This window comes from Neofelis nebulosa, chromosome 3 (genome assembly GCF_028018385.1).
Source record: "Neofelis nebulosa isolate mNeoNeb1 chromosome 3, mNeoNeb1.pri, whole genome shotgun sequence".
Lineage (NCBI taxonomy): Eukaryota > Metazoa > Chordata > Mammalia > Carnivora > Felidae > Neofelis > Neofelis nebulosa.
The window spans coordinates 119,770,724-119,787,075 of NC_080784.1; the positions used below are offsets into that span (position 1 = coordinate 119,770,724).

The window sequence follows — 16,352 nt, forward strand, 5'->3', positions numbered from 1 at the left end:
ACTAAGTTTTGCCCATGTGTTTTTGGTTACTACTATTTAGCTTGAATGTAAAGTTTAGTCTATTACAAAACACAGTAATCTCTTTTCTTTCACTAACTAAACAAATATTACTGAGAGTCATATAATGTACAATGTAAATTTTTAAATTATTATTTTTCTTTATAAATTGACAATGGGAGATGAGCTAATTCTGGGGCTAAGTTAAAAGTTAACTGGTGTTCCAGCAACCATCAGTTTGCTCTCCGTATTTAAGAGTCTCATGATTTGGCTCTCTCTCTGTTTTCATCTTAATTTTCCCTTCCCTTCCCCTATGTTCATCTGTTTGTTTCTTAAATTCCACATATGAGTGAAATCATATGACATTTGTCTTTCTCTGGCTGCCTTATTTTGCTTAGCATAATACACTCTAGTTCCATCTATGTTATTGCAAGTAGCAAGACTTCATTCTTTTTGATGGCCAAGTAATATTCCATTATTTGTATGTATGTATGTATGTATGTATGTGTGTGTGTATATATATATATATATGTATATATAATATATGTGGTATATACCACATCTTTATCCATTCATCAGTCGATGGACATTTGGTCTCTTTCCATACTTTGGTTATTGTTGATAGTGCTGCTATAAACATTGGGGTGCATGTGCTCCTTCAAATCAGCATTTTTGCATCCTTTGGATAAATACCTACTAGTGCAATTGCTGGGTCATAGGGTAGTTCTATTTCTAATTTTTGAGGAACCTCCATACTGTTTTCCAGAGTGGCTGCACCAGGTTGCGTTCCTACCAGCAGTGCAAGAAGTTTCCCTTTTCTCTGCATCCTCGTCAATATCTGGTTTCCTGAGTTGTTCATTTTAGTCACTCTGATAGGTGTGAGGTGGCATCTCACTGTGGTTTTGATTTTTATTTCCCTGTGGATGAGTGATGTTGAGCATCTTTTCATATGTCTGCCATCTGGATGTCTTCTTTGGAGAGGTGTTTGGTGGGGGGATTGGCCAAATGGACCATGGGCATTAAAGAGGTCACTTTTTGAGATGAGTACTGGATGTTATGTGACTACTGGGTGTTATATATAAGTGATGAATCACTACCTGAAATCATTATTACACTATATGTTAACTAACTTGGATTTAAATAAAATTTAAAAATTAAAAAAAAAAAACATATTCAGCAAAAGAAAAAAAAGTTAGCTGGTCTTAATGAAATTCATTTCTTTGATATATCAAGATACAATGAAACCAGTAACAGAAAATGGATGTAATCCCCTCAGATTACATTCCATGGAATAAAGTTGGGAGCCCTATGGCCATTTACAACTTGTGAATGTTCACTTTTGGTTTTAGAGAATTCAGCACTTAGATTATGTTTGTTTGAAAGTGTTTGTGTAAAATTTAGATCATTCAAACCTGGTTAATAATTATTAGATCATCTGCTAGACTACCCAATTTTGTTTTTTGTTCTTTGGCTTTGTTTGTTTATAATTGTTTTTCAGTGCAGATAAAACTGAAAGAAGAATTTAAAAGAAAATACAGGTTTTCCTTTCATTGTTCTGGCTGGCTGGCTTAGTGTAGTGGTTTATAGGTAGGAAGACTCTATTGAGAGACATAGGATTGGAAGAAGTGTTTACCCACAGACAGGTGATTGGAACAGGTTAATTAGTCAATCTGTGCTTCATATAATTATACTAGCTAAGGCATATGATTGTTATGAGGATAAAACTTGTTAATGTTTTTAAAGCACTTAAAATGGTATCTGACACACAGTAAGCAAGTAATAAAAAATTCCTCTATGTCTATGGAACTCTTCAGGAAATAGCCTGTAGTTTGCTTGCTAGTTATGAAAGAACACCTCCCTAAGATTAATGGAAAAATGCCACAGTGCTTTTGATGAATGGATGGTGTCTAGTCAGGCACCATATTAAAATATATATATATATATATGTATGTATATATATATATATATATACACACACACACACACATACATATATATGTGTATATAATGCCTTTTATTTCTCAAATAGCATTAATATCACATATATAAAATAGAAAATATTAATACGTTAGAAACATCTACCATACCAAGTTGGGATACATTTACTTTATGAAGTTTAAATAAATTGTATATTATTTTAAAAGATATACATGTTAATTAATACTCCAGTTTCTTTTCCACTTCTAAATTTGGATTTATATTTTTTTTCTTCTTATTCTTTTCAAAATGGAGTTATTTAATCATTTAATAAAGGGAAAATTTCAAAGGCCTTCTGCCTTTTTTCTATTATTTTGGAAATACTACTTTCTTCTAATTTTTTAAACATTTTATGTGATCTGTGATAGTCTCTTTTGCTTTCTCCTCCTTCTTGACTACATCAATTTCCCCCATTTCTTTGGACATTTCTTTTTGCAAAAATTTAAACAATTTCATCTGTTTTCTGAAGCCTTTCTAAATGTTGTCATTTTAACATTTCCCAGGGCCAAAGGCAGAGTGGTCTGTTCTAGTCTTCACCATGAAAAGAAGGATTTGTACTCCTCTGTTCTGACTGAAACTTTAACAATTTAAAGCCAAATGGCTTAGCTTCCCTTTTCTGTATCAACTCAAAAGCTAAGACGATATTTCTTATTTTCAGTGTTGTACACCCCTTCAAAAACACTTGTTCTGAGATTTAAATATCCTGAGTGCAGTGAGATCTCAGTGGATTAGAGGAACTTTTGAGCTATAAAGGGAAGGCAGTCCCACAGCTTCAAAGGTGAAGCCTAGAAGGGTGAACTATATTTCCTCCAGTGTAGACTAAAATCTCCTCAGAAAAGCAGGCAATCCAACTGCATTCTCACTATCAGAACGCTTATTGCTGCTCTAATGTGTTCCTGTGGCACAAGGCAGAGACTCTTCACTGGGTAATAGCCTCACTATTTGCAGTATATACGTTTATGTAAGTCGTGGTCTTTTTCGTGGTGGGGGGTGGGGGATGGAGATTAACATCTATAACTTGGAGTGGATGTAAATAATAGTGTCTTGGACAGCAATGTTGATGGTTACACTCAAGTCCACAGCCACAGGGCCTATTCTGCTTATTCCAAGTCACGGCTCAGAAGGTTCTAAAAACAGAATCCAAAGATGCTCCTTTGGTAAGGACTTCTTTAAAAAACAAAAACAAAACACAAAACAGGCAAACAAACAAAAAAAAAACCTGTGTGAATGATGACAGTCTGACATTCATATGACCCAAGTTATATGATTGGAACCAGCTGACTGAATTGTCGGTGATTTTGTTCCATTCTTTCTTTGTATAATGTTGCCCCTGAAATAACAGTACACTCAGTAGTCTTTTCTAAGAACTTGTAAAACCAGTCTTGGATTGAGAAATTTTAAAAGGGCACTAAAGAAAAGACTTGTAAAGACCTGAAATAGCAGATGTGAGAAAGAAAAGGGCTTGCAAGAAATGACATGAAAACCAAAGTATTTTTCTCCTCAAATCTTGTCTTTTTTCAAGTGTATAATTACCTTGATGGCTCAAAGCATTAAGGATATTCCTGTAAAAAAGTTGTTGGTTTGGAAATGAAGCACCTGGGTACAATAATCGTACATACGATTATAATATATAAAATATATATAAAACAAAAATACTGCAGTGAAGGGCCACCACAAAATGTTAAAGTGAAACTGTCAGTAATTTGGGGGCAAGAATGAATAATTTTAAATGTGTAGAATCCTAAGCAGTTATTAATATGATGGCTGGAAAATAATGAATAATGACACACTTACCTTTTTTTTATATTTGCGAATAGTCGACATTTAGCAACAGGGCGACTTCTGTAAGGTTGTAATTTGGAGAACAGAGAGCTACAACCTTGCTGTCATCTCTAGCATTCAGTGTAACAATTGCTAAGAGTGAATAATTTGTAGTATTTTTTCCTTCATATTGACAACTAGTTTTGATCATGTCAAGATTTCACCTATTGTCTAAATATCATATAAACATAGACTGAAGGTCTACAATTAACAATTTAAGTTACAACATGCATTACTCTTTCCTACCTTATTGATAGTGATGTTGAAAAGATAAGTTTTAAACTTAAAAAATTGTATCAAGATTATTGAGTAATGAGTTCTTTAATAATATATACAGTAAAGTAATTGCAGGGGAGTAATATACTTAATATGTGATGTGTATGCTATTTCTTTGTTGACTTTTTCATCCCACCAATTATTGTACAGTTAATTAAGATATTACTGTATGCTGTTTATGATCTTAAAATGCCCAAGGATTTTATTGGAATTTGTACCCTCCAAAGAGCACTTTATTAGAACTATAATAATACCATAAATAATCATTGTCAATCTCTTTTATTTTACAACTTTAGTATTTTTCTAAGTAACATTAATGATGTGAAAGTAAAGCTACTATAAACTGAATATCACCTACTGGCCTTTGGTCTCTTCATCATCCATGTAATTTATTCATGATTATAATACTAATATTTATTATCTGTTCATGGGCCAGGTATAATATACATGGACATAAGTCCAAAATAGCTTCTCACCATTACCTTGAAATTTGTGAATTGAAGAATGCCTGGGAACCACTGTGTCACACAGACAAACACATACACCTACCAACACTGATGGTATTCTCCATGCCTAAATCATACAGTGAATCCATTTATGTCTAGCAAACAAAACAAACAAAACAAAAACAAACCCAAACCCAAAACCTAGAAAGAAACCAAGAAACTCTAGAAACTCTGGTTAACTCTGGAAACTCTAGACTTCTTTCATATGCCTGTGTTGAATTTATATGATTTAGTAGACCGTGCAGAGAGCTTTATGGTAAGACTATAACCTCTCTTTTCAGGAAATCTGGAGAATTAGAAACTCTGAAAATCCCTCCCACTGAAAGAAAACCAGATTCGGTATAAAATTTGCTTTCTAATGCATTCCTGGGATCATAAAGAGTAAGAAAAATCTCCCAGATTCATGAATAAATGAAGAAAGTAATTTAATAAAACAAAAATATTTGAGCTATTATCAGCGTGGAAGCCTTGCACCTTAGACAAACCTGACAGGCAAACGTGAGACAAAATATATATTTGGTAAGCCATGGTCCTTTGAAGCATACAAGAACTAAAACTCTAACATTAAGTCTGGAATTTGAGACAGAAGTAAAATTAATCTAGATTGAAAGAGTTTTTTGCTCTTTGAATAAGCAAATGTAAACCTTTTTTTTCTTTTTTTTTTAACAGTGAATGTAATATAGCTCTTAAGATTCTTATCAATTATGGTTAATCAGTATAAGCTTATAATAAAATATCACAAATACATATAGAAACAAACAAGAGATTAGAAACCAAAGATTTCAGACAATGGAATTATTTGATAATATACAATATAAAACAAAAATGTGTAAAATAACAAAAGAAAAATGAAAATGAATCACAAAATGAGAAAGGGAAATATGATTTTGAAAACCAATTTTATAAAAGCAACTTGAGAGAAAAAAATAGAAATTTAGAAATAAAAATATAATCACTGAATTATAAATTCATTGGATGTCTCAGTGTAAAGGTTAGAGACAACTGAAGAGAGCATTGTCATTCTGTAGACTATATTGTATGGTATAATGGAATAAACTTAGAAAATGATAGATTTTAAAAATGTTACCCACATATTTGAAGAAAAAGATAAACCAGGGGCACCTGGGTGGCTCAGTCAGTTGAGCATCCAACTTCGGCTCAGGTCATGATCTCACGATTTGTGAATTCGAGCCCCATGGGCTCTCTGCTGTTAGCACAGAGCTGGCTTCAGATCTTCTGTCTCCCTCTCTCCCTGCCCCTCGGTGCTCATGTTCTCTCTCCCCAAAATTAATAAAACATTAAAAAATAAAAGATAAAGATAAATCATAATCAAGAGGAAAAATAATTAGAACTTTAAAATAATAAAAATGCTAGATATTCAATGTTGGGAAGAAACAAAAATAGTGAATTGTAGGAAATTTAAACAATTGCAGGTCCTTATTAGAATATAACAAAGGTTACAAATTAATGAACACAAAAACCAACTCAAGATGTTAAAAATATTAGAATTAATCCAAAGAAATTAGAATGAATGTAATAATAAAAATCTAAAATTTTTCAGAGTAAACAAATTATGTTTACCATTATTATGACCAAATTACTAAACAATTACTAAACAATATTAACATATTATATAAATCATGAAGCAGACAGAGAAGAGCCAAAACATACAGAAGGAATAGACATAATAACAATTTCATAAGGACAAAAAATGTTAGAAAGGAATATGAGAACTTTTCTCGTAAAAATAAATGTGAAATCTAGACAAGTTAGACAAATTCCTACTCAAAAATAACTCATTAATTCTGCAGAAGGAGGGGGGAAGAAACCCTGAACAGGTCAAGGTTATCAGAGAAAAGTGTATATAAAATATATAAATTTTTTCCCTTCAAAGACAAAAACTAATTCCTGTTTTTGGGAAAATGCTATTATAATTTTAAAGAACAAATTATTTTAACTTCCTAAAAATGTTCCCAAAGAATAAATAAGAGAAATACTTCTTAATTCACATTATTAACTTATTTGAAGTTTCATAGCAACACTAGATAAGGAGTGTACAGAATGGAAGATTTAAGACTTTATTAACTCACGGAACTAGATGTAAATATGCTAAAAATATTAGCAAACAAAATCCAATAATTTCTATATATTGGTATATATTATGACCAAGTTGGATTTAGTCCAGAAGTTCAAGAATAATATAAAATTAGTAAACTGATATATTTATTTTATGCATTATAGAATGGGGAAAATTATCATCCTATTAGATGATATAAAATACATTTGATATAATTCAAAACACACTCATAATAAAAATTATTTACAAAATATAAATATTGGAGGAGTTTCTTTTTTTCCAATTTTTATTTAAATTCTAGTTAGTTAACGTAGTGCAATACTAGTTTCGGAGTAGAATTCAGTGATTCATCACTTCCATGCAATACCCAGTGCTCATCTTAACAGGTGCCCTCCTTAATAGTCATCACCATCTAGCCTGCCCCCCACCCACCTTTCTCCATCAACTCTCAGTTTGTTCTCTTTTTTTTTTTTTTTTGCCATTTATTTATTTTTGAGAGAGAGAGAGAGAGAGAGAGAGACAGAGTGCAAGCAGGGGAGGGGCAGAGAGAGAGGAAGACATAGAATATAAAGCAAGGTCCAGGTTCTGAGCTGTCAGCACAGAGCCCGACACAGGGCTTGAACTTACAACCTGTGAGATCATGACCTGAGCCAAAGTCGGACACTCAACTGACTGAGCCCACCCAGGCACCCTGAGTTTGCTGTCTATCTTTAAGAGTCTTTTATGGTTTATTTCCCTCTCTTTTATTTTTTCCCTTCCCATATGTTCATCTGTTTTGTTTCTTTAATTCCACATGTGAGAGAAATAATACGGTATTTGTCTTTCTCTGACTTATTTGGTGTAGCATAATGCACTCTAGCTCCATCCACATCATTGCAAATGGCAAGATTACATTCTTTTTGATGGCTGAGTAATATTCCACTGATCTATATTTTCAATGCAATTTTATTAACTTCCTGTTGTGTGTGTGTCTGTCTAATTTGACAAGCTAATTCTAACATCTATATGAAAGAGTATAGGAACAAGGGATCAATAATTGTGAAAATAGTCCAGAAGCAGAACTGGCCTTGTAAGATACCTGTTTTAGTCCATTTGAACTAAACAGGATATCACTAGATATTAACTGGCTTATAAAAACCTCATAGTTCTGAAGGCTGGAACCTGGAGATCAGGCTGCCAGCATGGCTAGGTGAGGAACCAAATCCAGGCTGCAGACCCTCTTGCTTAAGGGGGCTAGGGAGCTCTGTGGGATTTCTTTGATAAGAGCACTAATCCCATTAATGAGAGTTGTACTCTCATGACCTAATCACTTCCCAAAGGCCCCATCTCCTTATACCATCATCTTTGGGGGTTAGAATTCCAACATATGAATTAGTGGGGGGACACAAACATTGAGACCATAGTATTGTAAAACTTGTTACACAGATAAAATAAATAAGCTATTATGGAATTGATTCAGGGTTAAAACTGACAAATGCAGGGGCCTAGAGAAACTCAAAATTGACCCAACCATGAAATGATTTCTCCCATACTTACTGCTTTATTTCTATCCCATAGAAGTGTATGCGACCCCAGTAGGCACTCAAAAGTTGTTGAATGGCACTCACAGGATTTGTGACATATGTAGCACTGTTGAAAACTGGGAGAAGGACACAATCATTCCATGAATTATTCTGGAATGATTGGTTACTCCTGTATAATGGACTCCTTGCCAATTACTGTATAGAAATAAGATCTCAATATGTTGGATATTTTAAAAAATATTTTAATGTTTATTTATTTTTGAGAGAGAGAGAGAGAGAGAGAGAGAGAGAGAGAGAGAGAGAGATAGCATGAGCAGGGGAGGGACAGAGAAAGAGGCAGACAAAGAATCCAAAGCAGGCTCCAGGCTCCAAGCTGTCAGCACAGAGTCCAACGCAGGGCTCAAACTCAGAAGCCATGAGATCATGACCTGAGCTGAAGTTGGATGCTTAACTGACTGAGCCACCCAGGTGCCCCACGATATGTTGGATATTTAAATGTGAAAAGAGGGGCGCCTGGGTGGCGCAGTCGGTTAAGCGTCCGACTTCAGCCAGGTCACGATCTCGCGGTCCGTGAGTTCGAGCCCCGCGTCAGGCTCTGGGCTGAAGGCTCGGAGCCTGGAGCCTGTTTCCGATTCTGTGTCTCCCTCTCTCTCTGCCCCTCCCCCGTTCATGCTCTGTCTCTCTCTGTCCCAAAAATAAATAAAAAAAAAAACATTAAAAAAAAAAAATAAATGTGAAAAGAAAACCCTGTAATTTTAGATTAAAAAATACGGGAAAATATAGTTATGATCTTAAGGAATATTTTTAAACAAGTATTAAATGTTCTAAACTTAAAATATTGAAACATTTAAACATATTGAAATTAAGAAATTTTATCTTTCAAAAAGCATGATATGATAAGCTGACAAGCTGTAAACTGGAGAAAATATTGAAATATACATAACTGAGAAAAATAATTATACATAGTATGTAAAGAATTCTTTTTCCTTTTTTTTAAGGTTTATTTATTTAGTCTGAGAGAGAGAGAGAGAGAGAGAGAGAGAGAGAGAGAGGAGGAGAGAGAGTGAAAGTGTGTGTGGGGGAGGGCAGAGAGACGAGAGAGAGAGAATCTTAAGCAGGCTCTACACTCAATACAGAGCCTACCATGGGGCTCGATCTCACCACCATGAGATCATGACCTGAGCCAAAACCAAGAGTCAGACAAACTGAACCATCCAGGCACCACCAATATAAAAAATTCTTACAAATCAGTAAAGAGGTAAACAACCTGATATAATGATGGACAAATTATATAACTAAACAATATTTATAAAACCTGAACAGTAAATAAAGATATGGAGACATGCTTACCTTCCTTAGTAATCAAAGAATTAGTAAGTAATACTACAATGCTCTACAATATTATACCTGCCAGATCACAAAAATTATAACTGCCATTACAAATTTTGGTGAGTATATACATTAATGAGAATTAATGTATGTTGCTAGCATGGTTTTAAAGTAGTACAATTCTTTTGGAAAATAATTTGACATTATCTTTTAAGTATAACATTCCCCACAACTCAGCAATTCTATTTCTAGATTTATACCATAGAGAACCCTTACATGTGTGTATCACAAGAATATTTATGGTATTATTCTCTTACTAGCAAAAACTTAAGACACTGTAAACATCTATCAACAGGAAAAGGGAAAAATAAAATGTGTAGCTATCACATAGCAGAATCTTAGATTATAGTGAAAATAAATACAGTTTTTTGAAACCCCATGAATGAATTTTTAAAACTGCTGAGTGATATATCATCAAACTATTTTTTAAATTTTTTCTTAATGTTTATTTATTTTGGGGAACGAAAGAGAGACTGAGAACAAGTGGGGGAGGGGCAGAGAGAGGGAGACACAGAATCTGAAACAGGCTCCAGGCTTCGAGCTGTCAGCACAGAGCCCAACGCAGGGCTCGAACTCACAGACCGCGAGATCATGACCTGAGCTGAAGTTGGATGCTTAACTGACTGAGGTACCCAAGTGCCCCTCAAACCATTTTTTTTAAAAGCAAAGAAATGGTAAATACAAATTTAAAGTGGGAGTCACCAGTGTTGGAAAGGTAGAAGGATGGGATCAAGGAGACACACACCCATTGGGGACACAGTAATGATGATGCTCTATTTTATAACTATATTGGCAGACTTGTGAGTGTCCTTTTTATTATACTTTATAACCTGCATCAGTACCAAATGTTACATAATTAAATTATACCTACATGATACATTTTAGAGTATTCATCAAAGCTATGCACAAGGACAAAAATAAAGTCATCTGATATAGACTAAACTCTGAACTATACTATACACTCACAACCACTGATTGTTATATGTTCCTTCCAAATTAGTGATAAAAATAATTGCCTTTCTGTATTGTTTTAGGAAGACGATTTCATCTGCAAGTACCAATAATAACATTTAAAATTTATACTGAGGTAATAACATATCACTACCTTCTTCTGTGACAAACATCTTGGTAATAAGAAAACTTTCAATAAGAAAGCTTGACTTGAGAACAAGGAAAAAAAGAATCTTTGTGATCCTTTTAAAAAGGGATCTGCTTTTTCCTTGGTCCCATTTCTACCGATATTTCAGAAAAGCAGAGAAAATGAGAGCTTTCAAAATGGCATATTTTGGCCTTTGGAATATTGTAATTATTTTCTGTGAAAATATATCTGAAAGCAGCTTAATTCTAATTTAACTATAAGAAAATATAAATGTAAATTTTTTCCAAAGATATTAACCCAATTTTCATAAATGGGAAATTGTGAAGAATAAGATTTAACTATTATTAGCAGATTGGAACCATAGACTAGTAAGTATTTTTAACTTTCTTATTTTTTATTCATAGATACCTAGGGTTCTTTAGAATGGATTTCTTCCTAAAATCTCAAAGTTCAATAAGTGTTCATTAAACCTCTGTTGATATTAATTATGATTTGAATTATGTAAGCTTGCTGCTAAAAAAAATCTTGGGGTTTTTCCTCAATAGGGCCACTTTCGGTTTCATGGTGTCACTCTGGGTCTCTAACCCTGATACAAAACTCAGCAGTCAAGCTCATCATGTAATCAGGATGACATATCTGATCTTAAGGATGGTACATTTCCAGACACAAAATCCAAGAGAAACCCAATAATGGATAAGACAATACATTTTACTAAAAAATTTAAGGGGCTCCTGGGTGGCTCAGTCGGTTGAGCGGCCGACTTCGGCTCAGGTCATGATCTTGCAGTCCGTGAGTTCGAGCCCCGCATTGGGCTCTGTGCTGACGGCTCAGAGCCTGGAGCGTGTTTCAGATTCTGTGTCTCCCTCTCTCTGACCCTCCCCCGTTCATGCTCTGTCTCTCTCTGTCTCAAAAATAATAAATGTTAAAAAAAAATTTTTTAAAAATTTAAAAGGAGAAGGAAAGGGGAAAAGATGATCAAGGGTTTCTGACTTGAGCACTTCAATAAAAGTGATGTAAATATTCACTGCAAGGAAAGTAGATGGAACTACATGAAGGCAAGATTTTAGGATCAAGTCATTACTTTGGTCTGAGTATGAAATATCTCTGAGACAAACCAGATGGCGACATCTGGTACTCAAAAGAGAACTCCAAGCTGGAGATACAACTTTGGGAAGTATTGGTGTATGTATAGCTGAAGCTGTGGGTATGGAAGAGCTCTCCCAGGGAGAAAGTCAAAACTGAGAAGAAGCCCAAAGAGAATTGTGATGAGTACAGATAGGGAGTTAGTTTAAAATGTCGGCTCCGTCCCACCCCACAGGTCCACCCTGAAACCCAGAAACTTGTATTTTTATCAAGCAAATGTTCTCTTGGATCAAACCTTAAGAGAAGCTAAATAACAAGGAGGAGCTAATCTTTAGTTTCCTTGAGTTTAACTGTTTCAATACATGCATCTTATTTTATTTCTAAATTAAGGTCATGTGTCTTTATTACATGAATGAGGGAATCTTGAAGGAACATGATGACGACATACAACAGGGGTTGTAAATATTTTCAGCTATGAAAGAACGTACTGTGTAAAAAAAATCATACCTGACTATATACCTGAAAATGGCTAATTTTATAAATAGCATAATTATTTATAACTATAAATATTGTGGTGAGAAATATGCCTAGTTTATGGAGAACAACTCTCTCGCTACTCAAAATACAAAATCACTATTCGGATGAATTACAATAGAATCATGTGACTAGATGACTAACTTATCCAATCTTCTAATTTTGGTGTATCTAAATTGCTCCAGAACAATCTAGCAGAAAGAATCTGCTTTAAAAAGGTAATGCTAAAAATATTTTTACTGAAAAGCATACTAATCTAGTCTGGTTTGGTAACTAAAAATTTAAGTGTTTTGAGTGTACTGATTTTCCTAAGATGGACACTTCAATTAAAGGAAAATCATAGTATCAGTAAGAGTTTAATCTTTTCACATCATAAAAACTTGAATTTTCTTACTGGAAAAAAACTGTATGTTCATGATTGTCACTCTTGTGCTGTTAATAATATGAAAGAAATAGAATAATGAGGTAAAACTGGAATTGAATTCACACCCAAGTAATAAGAAGTCATGGTGAGAATAAAATATTAATAGAGACTAGATGGAATATAGCTAGATTTTTCATTTTCCTAATAAAAGATTCTAAAATCTGGTGTATTTTAGAAAAGTCCTTGATTGAAGCATTCAAAATTACAAAGGACACTTTTTTTTTAACCTTGTCCCATAATAAGATGAGGACAAGGAGATACTTGATAAAAATAAGAGGCAGTAAATTCAGAACAAATTGAGGTAAATAATGCCTTATGAATGTGTATAGTCAACCTGTGAAATTCATTGACCGAAGAGGTCACTGAGTCAAATACTATGGTTGAATTTAAAAAACAGCTGGGTAATTTTATGACCACTAATAGCTTTGGGAGCTCTGCTCAGCAAGCAGAGATAATGATAAGGGTAATCAAATCTCTTGTTTCAGGATGTAAGTTACCAACGGGGGGTTGTCCAATTCAATGCCTTCCTTCCGTCCTCTGGACATTTCTCATAAACACCCACCTTCAGGGAGGTGCAGCGATGGATACTGGTGTTGTTATTCAGCACTTTTATGCTGAAGTTTATAGATGCCTATGTGTTCTTTCACCTTCATCTGAAGTATCTGTAATGTAGGCGCAGCAAAAACTGGTTTGGAAATAGTATGTTCCATGATTGTACCGATAATCAGTGGTTTATACTTTTGGCAGGGGCCTTAGAATATTGCTCTCATGACTTTTCAATTTATCAAACTGAAACAGTTTGGAACTTGGCAAACATTACATTTTGAGGGTATGAGGCTCCATAGTGTCATTTTTTTTGTATACCATTATGTAGTGTATTAGTGAAGTTGCCGTTCTTTTAACACCTCATTCTAAATGTGTTATGTTTTAAAAGACAACATGTCACAGAGTTTTAAACTGTGTTCTTATTTAGAAATATTATTGATTGGATTATGCTACCTTTTTATCCTTAATCATTATCATAGACCAAATCTTTTTATTTAATTTATTTTTATTTAATTGAAGTCAAAATTCAAGTTTTAGTGTTTGAATTTTTTTCACAGTAAAAAATATAATAACTTTTTTAAACATTTATTATTTTTGAGAGGCATAGAGAGACAAAGAGAGCACAAGCGGTGGAGGGGCAGAGAGAGAGGGAGACACAGAATCTGAGGTAAATTCCAGGCTCTGAGCTATCAGCACAGAGCCCCATGCGGGGCTCAAATCCATAAATGGTGAGATCATGACCTGAACCAAAGTTGACGACTTAACCGATTCAGCCACACAAGTGCCCCCACAGTAGAAAATTTTGACAGAAAAACAAAAACCTAAAACTTTGTAATCTTAAAATACAGAATAACTATTCCTGTTGGGTATACAATTATACATGGCACACACACACACACACACACACTGTCGTGTATGTGTGTATGCGTGTGTGTGTATATATATATATATATATATACACGTATATATAGGTGTGTGTGTATACGTGTGTGTATATATATATACACACACGTGTGTGTGTGTGTGTGTGTATATATATATATATATATATATACAACACACATCTATCTATGTATGTACATATATCTATGTATATATATATATATATATATATACACACACACACACACATCTATCTATCTATGTGTGTGTGTGTACTTGCTAACTTGGTTAAATTGGGAGCATGTTATACATACTATTCTATAGCTTATCCGTTTTAAATAACAATTCATCATGAACAATTTATAATTAGGTTAAATATTTTTGAATTCTGTTTATCATATACCTATACTATAATTTATTTTACCAATTTCCTCTTTGGACATTTAGATTGGCTGCAATTTTTCACTGTCATAACTGTAAGAAAATCTATGGTTACTTTTCTATTATTGGTTCAAAACAAATACACACTATTTTTGAGGTTTTTGATTCATATTGCCAAGTTATTTTCCAGGGAAATTGAAAATTTTACATACTGTCTGTTTAAAAGAGTATAATTTCCTTGAACAATCAAGGGATTATATATATATATATATATATGTGTGTGTGTGTATATATATATGTGCACATGCATGTATACATATACATACATATGTGTATACATGTAACATATACATACATACACACATATTAATATTTATTAGTATTATTAGTAAAATAGTAAAAAAGGGGGGATCTCATTAATGATTAATTTTTTGCATCTTTGATTATTTGCACTTTTAAAATAATTTCCTAAGTTCTTTGGTCATTTGTATTTCTTCTTTTGTGAATTACTAGTTCAAGTGCCTTTACTATTATTGAAATTTGGATATATTAACCTTTTCCCTTCTATTTGAGCATCCTGTTGTTATTAAGGGTATTCGTAATTTGTTTGCATATATTTCCCAGTTTGTTGTTTACTTCTCATTTTACTTATGATGTATTTAACTTACAGAAGTTTTGTTTTTTTTTCTGTAGTCATCTCCATCAATCTTTACCAGTGTTTTTCACATGAATAAATACTCATTCTGATATTTACCTCTATTTTCTTCTTGTGTTTGATTATTTCATTTATCATATTTAACTTCTCAATTTTTTTAACATATATTTATTATTGAGACACAGAGGGAGACAGAGCATGAGCATGGGAGGGGAAGAGAGAGCAGAGAGAGGAGGAGACACAGAATCCAAAGCAGGCTGCAGGCTCTGAGCTGTCAGGATAGATCCTAATGTGGAGGCTCGAACTCACAAACTGCGTGATCATGACCTGAGGCAAAGTCTGATGCCCAACCAACTGAGCCACCCAGGCGTCCCTATCATATTTAACTTCTTAAAAGAATGATCCTATACAGAGAAGATTAGCATGGCCCCTATACCAGAATGACACACAAATTTGTGAGGTGTTCCATATTAAAAAAAAAAGAAAAAAAAAGGAAAAAAAAAGGAGTGTTCTTAATTTTTTTCTGCTTTTTCATAAAAATAGAATTATCTGGGGGCACCTGGGTGGCTCAGTCAGTTGGGGGTCCAACTCTTGATTTCGGCTCAGGTCATGATCCCAGTGTCATGGGATCAAGCCTCGTATTGAGCTTCCCAGGAAGCATGTAGCCTACTTGAGATTCTCTCTCTCTCTCTCTCTCTCTCTCTCTCTCTCTCTCCCTGCCTGGCCCTCTCCCTCACTTGTGGTCTCTCTCTCTCTCTCTCAAAAAAAAAAAAAAAGAAGAAGAATTATCTGAATCTGCTTTTTACCTTCAATAGCAAATAATTTCTGGATTAATTAATAAAATATTATTTTCTTTCTCCACTGATTTAAAATCAGATCTTCACTGTATATCACATTAATGTCAATAATTAAACCAGCTTCTGAGGTTTCTATTGATTTTAATATCTTTTCCTGCATTTTACATTATTTAATTTTATATTGTATTTAAATATTTGAGCATAAATATATCTTTTATTATTTTTCTCAAAATGTTGGGTTAATCATTTGTTTCCTGATGAAATGTTAAATTATTGTATTATTTTAAAGAAATATTAAATGAAAATTTTTTATTTTAAATTTTTTAGAACTTCATCTTGTTAATTTTTGAGTAGCCAAACCAATAGCACTCCATTTATTTTAGTA

At 33.6% G+C, this 16,352-nt stretch overlaps 1 non-coding gene across 1 annotated transcript; it reads left to right on the forward strand.

Moving 5' to 3' along the window:
* Positions 1–15,539: 15,539 nt before the first annotated feature.
* Positions 15,540–15,645, forward strand: LOC131508217 (U6 spliceosomal RNA). Its single transcript, XR_009259924.1, has one exon. It is a non-coding gene; the product is annotated as a U6 spliceosomal RNA (small nuclear RNA).
* The last annotated feature ends 707 nt before the right edge of the window (positions 15,646–16,352 follow it).